This window comes from Homalodisca vitripennis, chromosome 1 (assembly GCF_021130785.1).
Source record: "Homalodisca vitripennis isolate AUS2020 chromosome 1, UT_GWSS_2.1, whole genome shotgun sequence".
Lineage (NCBI taxonomy): Eukaryota > Metazoa > Arthropoda > Insecta > Hemiptera > Cicadellidae > Homalodisca > Homalodisca vitripennis.
The window spans coordinates 219,765,200-219,771,199 of record NC_060207.1 but is presented as its reverse complement, the minus strand read 5'-3'; the positions used below and the strand labels follow the sequence as shown (position 1 = coordinate 219,771,199).

Sequence of the window (6,000 nt, the reverse complement as noted above, 5' to 3'; positions counted from 1 at the left end):
TAAGTGAAAAGATATAAGGGGTGGAGGTTAACGGTCACGTCTGCTTGTTAACAATATATATTTTAAAATTCATTAAAGTACGATTAAATTTAAAATTTCTTTTGCCTGTAGTCTGAGTCAATTATCCATATGAAAACAATTCTAATTGTGTAGTAAAAATGGAAAAGGTTGTAAGTGCCAGAAACTAAAATTTTCAGTATTCAATAAAATATGTCTAAAACATTGAATATTTACTAATAAAATATTTTTTATATTTATAAAAATATAAAATCAATAGGAATAACATATAATACAATTTCTGCTATAAATATATAAGCGGAAACCAAAAAAATATGGAAAAAGATATAAGAGCAATCGGTTTTTTTGTGGAAAAGGATGTATGTGCCTTTCTTTATTTAATAAATGATGTAAGTGAAGGGTTAGTTTAAAAAAAAGGATGTAAGTCCAGTATTGTTTAGAAGCGTTTAATGTACACCATAACATCAAAATATGTTACAAGGATACATGATAATACGTACAAAAGATAAAACACTTTTAGTCATAGTCTTGACTTTCTGAAAAAAGTTACATAATATACGTAATATTATTAATATTATTAACTCTAGGACTTTGTACATTAAAATACCTTACTTTTAATACAACTAGTAGTCCTTGTCTTCAATGTCTGCATCCACCTCCATGACACCATCAGGAACGGTGTCTGCTGCCAGAAGATCTCTATAAAACTGCTTGTCTTCTGCCTTTTCTATGTAGTCTATCATTCCTATCAGATCGTTCTTCTTTTCTTGTGAGATTTTTGATTTAAACTGGATTTTTGGCAAGTCCTTTAAGTCGGGAAGATTGCCAAGGTCGGCCTTTTTCTTTAAGACGTCAACTTTGTTCCATGTTACCATACCATCATCTTGAAGTGCTAAAACTGACGCTACCTTCACTGTGCTTGGATTCTTATGAGAAACTCGGAAGTGGGAAATTTTGCTGATAGCTAGATCTTTTGTGTTAATGAACTGATTTGCAAGACCTTTAAAATCTGTAAAGTCTTCTGTCTTCATAGAAACAACTGTGAAGGGGGATTTAAATTTTGCACTTGCAACTACATCTTCCAGGTCTTTAGGAACCATTGCTTTTGCATTTTTGCGGCGTTTTTCAATAATGCCAAAGTCTCTGTCACAGTTCATATAACTGTGCCCACTTACAAGATACTTCAAGTTAATAGAGCGATAAAACCCTTTGTGAACTAGGTAAATAATTGCCATTAAGAGCATCCTGTTTTTATTTTGAGCACCACAGTTGTCGCACCATATTACAAGTCTTCTCCGAGAAAAATGGCCTTGAACAGTAGCAACTTTAAACAGACAAGAAGCTATTTCATTGGCTCCCCGACCTCCGATGCCCTCATGCCACATACACATAAACGCTGAGTCATTATCCCCCACATGTATTCCTAGATTATAGCAAGAAAGTTGTCTGCAGTAAAACATGGTGCTATGGGTAAGCATGGGCACGAACATCACCTGTTGCAAGTCCATACATAATGTTGTAGCGGTACCAGTTGGAAGTTGGGACAAAGTAATATCCTCTTTCATGCAGACATGGGCCTTTTCAGCTTTTCGATGGTGAATTTCTTGTTTAGTTTTAACTTCCCGTTTTGCCCTTTCATTGGTCGTTGATGAAATCTGCACTTTAAAAAGATCACATTTTTTGCAAGTATCAGCTGCAAGAGCCTTGAACTTGAGTTTTGGGAAATTTTTTTTTAATACTTCTGTATAAAAACTATAGTTGACTGGACTTGTAGGGTATTGGGTTTTAAATGCCATAAACATTCTGTGTTTGTTCAGGTCTGGGGACAAAAACTCATTGCTTGATACTTTTCGGCAATAATGGCTTTCGTATCTTGGGAAAGAATTTATATGACACCTAACCAGATTACGGTCATTTTCTGTATACTTCACCTTGTGTTCATTTGATCCAGGGGTTTTCCCTCTTTTGTCTTCGAAAATCAAGCATCCTGTTTTTTTTTTTTAGTTTGTAAACCAATCAACTTCCTTTCAGAAATAGCAAAAATTTCTTTAAAGTTTTTTTTGCAAATTTGTATGTTTTTGCCAGAACCATCAGGAATGTTGTATGCAAACGAGCAGGTGCGTCTACTCTCACTGGGATCATCGTAATTCCCGTGTCTTCTACGGGCAATAGGTAGCATCTGCATGTGGTTGAGTAAATATGTTCCCTGGCTTTTTTCGTCAACTTTGTAGAATTCCATAAACAATATCAGTTTTTGTTCGTTACTCAAGTTTTTGCATTGGTACTTACATGAACAGCTTCGTTCAGGAGGTGGGGGATTTTTTGCGGGGATAGTCTTTCCTTTACAAGTAACATAACTGTCTCCTTTTTCCCGAGCCCTTCGTCTTCTCTCCACTAGAACTTTCTTACGAACAGGAGGTGCTTCCATTTTTAGTAAGATAGAACACTGCACTAATAAATACTTCAACGCCTGTTACACGCAACACACTTAAATAAAATAATCACTACGTAAAACAACACAAAACGTAAAAGCGGCGAGCATGCGTAGCGTCACTGCCCGCCCGGCAACAGCAAATAACTACGGAATAGACAAGGAACATACATCATGGCGGGTGGACTTACATCGTTCTCCACTTCAACCCCGCACGGCTCTTACACGGTGCTGACATCTTCCGACTGCTCTACAAACTAGGGGCAATTTTTCTGGCACTTACTACCTTGTCTATCTTATTACGCTTGGCTTTTACTTCGCTTTTCACCGAAAAAGTCATTTTTTTTATTTTTGGCACTTACAACCTTTTCCATTTTTACTACACAATTAACTTAGAAAGATTTTTTTCCCATTTATTCCATTTTGAATATTGAAATGAAGGAAGCTATTAAAACATTGAAGTGTAAGATATTATCGAGGAAATAGTTATAATAATAAATAATATTCCACTTAATATATGTTTAGCTGCTTTCTTTGGTGGATGAATAATTGTAGTAACTTAAGACGCTGACACATAGATTCATGCACATCTAATACACACATGGAGTCCGCTATTTTTTCTCCCAGTGAACTCGAAATTAGTACCCCTAAAAACGCCCTTGCTATGTTTTTCGTTCCTCTCTCCAATCACGACGTTCTTCCGCCATCACGTTACATGTTATAAAAATTCATATAAGCCAATACGGATTACTGCCTTCTAGATTAGTTGCAACTTAGAAGCTTTCCGGCATATTCTTCTTTATCTTTTCTCCACTGCTCCACTCTCATCATCATACTTTACCTAATCCGCGTGTTTGCGTCAAACCCGTCATAGCTACAGATTTAGGGAATTAGTGTGCTTAGTTTTTAAAATAATTTTGTCAATATACAAATAAGACTACACAAGATTGATACATATCCCAAAAACCAAGGTAATTAGATACGAGAACATATATTATCCATAAAGTCAGGTTACTTAAGTAAGATCAAAAATACTTCTGAGTAATGATACCGGATAAAACTGGGAGATAAAAAGACAGTATGTAAATTTTAAGTACTAGATTATATTGATCGTTTAATATGATGAACGTTGAAATGAGGTATGAATTATTAGTTGAGGCTCTATATGAAAACTTAATGAGCTGTTAAACTGCAGATTTCTATGTATCTTGAGATGTCTGTGTACCCTAGGTTAAATTACAGATTAACTGATACATTTTTTAAGCTTAATATATTTAGTGCATGTATGCATTGTTTATGAAAAGTTTTAACTAATAGGACAACTACAGTCTGAAATATCTTGTTTAGGCCTTTTTGGTAGGCTTAGGTGGAATGTTGGGGTTGACTATGGACTCATGGAATGACCACATTGAAGAACTTCAGTTATGGTTTGTTACTTCAAGGGTAATTCATATATACCCTAGGCCGATATAAAGAATCCTACTTTTGTTTCAGAAGAAATCCATTAGGCTTAGCTTTTTCCTTTTCTTCTTGGAATCAGCAATGTATTGGTAAGTGTGCTATTAGGAAGTGCATTCTTATGCCCTAATATATATTTTATTGTGTAGTCTATACTAAACAAAATTTACCGCTCATTAGCCTATAGTTACCAAGTGTCAATTTTTCCCAATTATCACTCGCTTTTAAGGAAACTCTCACTTTTCCCTAAGAGTTAGACTAGATGTTGGTAATTCAGTCTCAATAGGATGTGTTATAAGGTCATTTTCAAAATTAATCTCATTATCTGCCTAGGTTAGATTGAATGAGTTAAAAATAAGCCCCTTAAATTTGAAGAACAGTTTCACTTAAACCTAGAACTGGCAGCCATTTCATCTTGTAGTGTCGGGCTGTTTTAGAGCTTCGCGCAAGGTTTTTAAAAAAGAATTATTTAAAATAAAAGCAATATAGCCTATATAAAAGTATATATTTTTGTGTTAAGGATGAAAAATAAAATTACACTATATTGTAAAATTGACCATCTAGACCTACAACAATTTTTACTAAAAACTTTTTTAAACCTGAAACTGGCAAACGCCCGATATTGGGCGTATTAGTTGCATCCTAGATGGCAGCGTGGGCGTTTTAATATGTCTTATTTCTCAATATTGCGTACTTAAAACACGATCAAAGAGTATCGGTATTGATACCAATCGAAAGAGGAAGGTTCAATTTATATAAATAATACACTAATAAATAATTTTATTGTTTCGTTACACGTCCATACGTTTTATAATCTCTGAATTGTTTGTTTGCATACTCCTGCGCAGCGATGAGTCAACTGGTTCATTCGGCTATTGTTATTTCGTCAGCTGCATAGTGTTCTGTCTGGTTTATTGTTTGTTTGAGTTCGTTGTAATGATAGTTTTGTATATGACACAATAATAGTAAGTTTTTTGTGCGTGTTTACGTAATGGATCGTAATTTCCGTGATCGTTCAAGTGACATTCGAAAACTAGTTGAACATAAAATAAGCAACGATGAGGATTCCGATTTAGACAAGGATATTTTTTTTTGTTTTAATTATATTACGTGAAAAATGTTCCTTGAACAATGCTGAATAAAAAAATATATAATATGATATAGGTAGGCTACTTTATAGTAAACATGTAATAATAAAATAAATATAGGCTAAGGCTGGTGGGCCTCATGGTGTTTCCGGGGTGCGCAAAAAGCCCTTGAGGCTTAAGTGCATGGCAGTAGGCCGCCCCAAGGGGAAAAAAAAAATGTACAAAGTACTAAAAACACTCCGCCATTGAGAGAAATATGACCGCCAGTTGGAACCCTGGAGGGTTAAATCAAATATAAAATTTACGAAACATATTTCTTAAATTTAGGGGGGACCATACCTAGCAAATGAAGTTATAGTGAGAAATATTTAAAAGTGAGATAGTCTTTCTGTGTCAAATTTTATCTGGTTTCAGAAAAACATAATCAGTATATACACATTTATGAAAGCTTCATAAAGCTATACAACAAAATGCAGTGATGCGCATAAATTCTGAAAATCGGGTGTATATGTAAGACTGGTAAAACAAGTTTTGCTAATACAATTATTGTCCATGAATACATGTTATATTGCATATTTTCTTACTCAGAATGAAATAAACTACAGCACCAATTAAATAATTTCCATAAATTATTTTTTTGTAAAGTAAAAAAGTTACATTTTACCATTATTCAAAACTTTTGCAAAAAATTTTCGGTACTTTGGGATTATACCGACCACACCAGTATGAAGAACACAAAAATAGAAATTTATAGAAACAAACATGATAGAACGAAAAAAACAACTCTTCAATTACAAAATTACAAACTTACAAGCATTTCCAGGTATTGTGATCGGTATTGTTGTCGCTGTTATCTTATCTTTCTCGAGAATCCTGATTACGGCAGGCCGCGCGGCATCACGTGATTTGCACGGTACATAATTACCTTTCCATTACAATTCAATTTATATTTCTGATTAGCCCCTCTAGAATTTGATATTTTACTGATAGGTACTATCTCGAGGG

At 34.3% G+C, this 6,000-nt stretch overlaps 1 protein-coding gene across 2 annotated transcripts in view; it reads left to right on the top strand.

Moving 5' to 3' along the window:
- Nucleotides 1-3,257: 3,257 nt before the first annotated feature.
- The window catches only part of LOC124353057 (myb-like protein X), a 35,237-nt gene continuing 32,494 nt past the window's right edge, over nt 3,258-6,000 (top strand). For both annotated transcript variants that reach the window (XM_046802867.1, XM_046802868.1), the window contains exon 1: nt 3,258-3,420. The gene's annotated coding sequence lies outside the window, so the exon portion shown is untranslated. The remainder of the gene's footprint in view (nt 3,421-6,000) is intronic.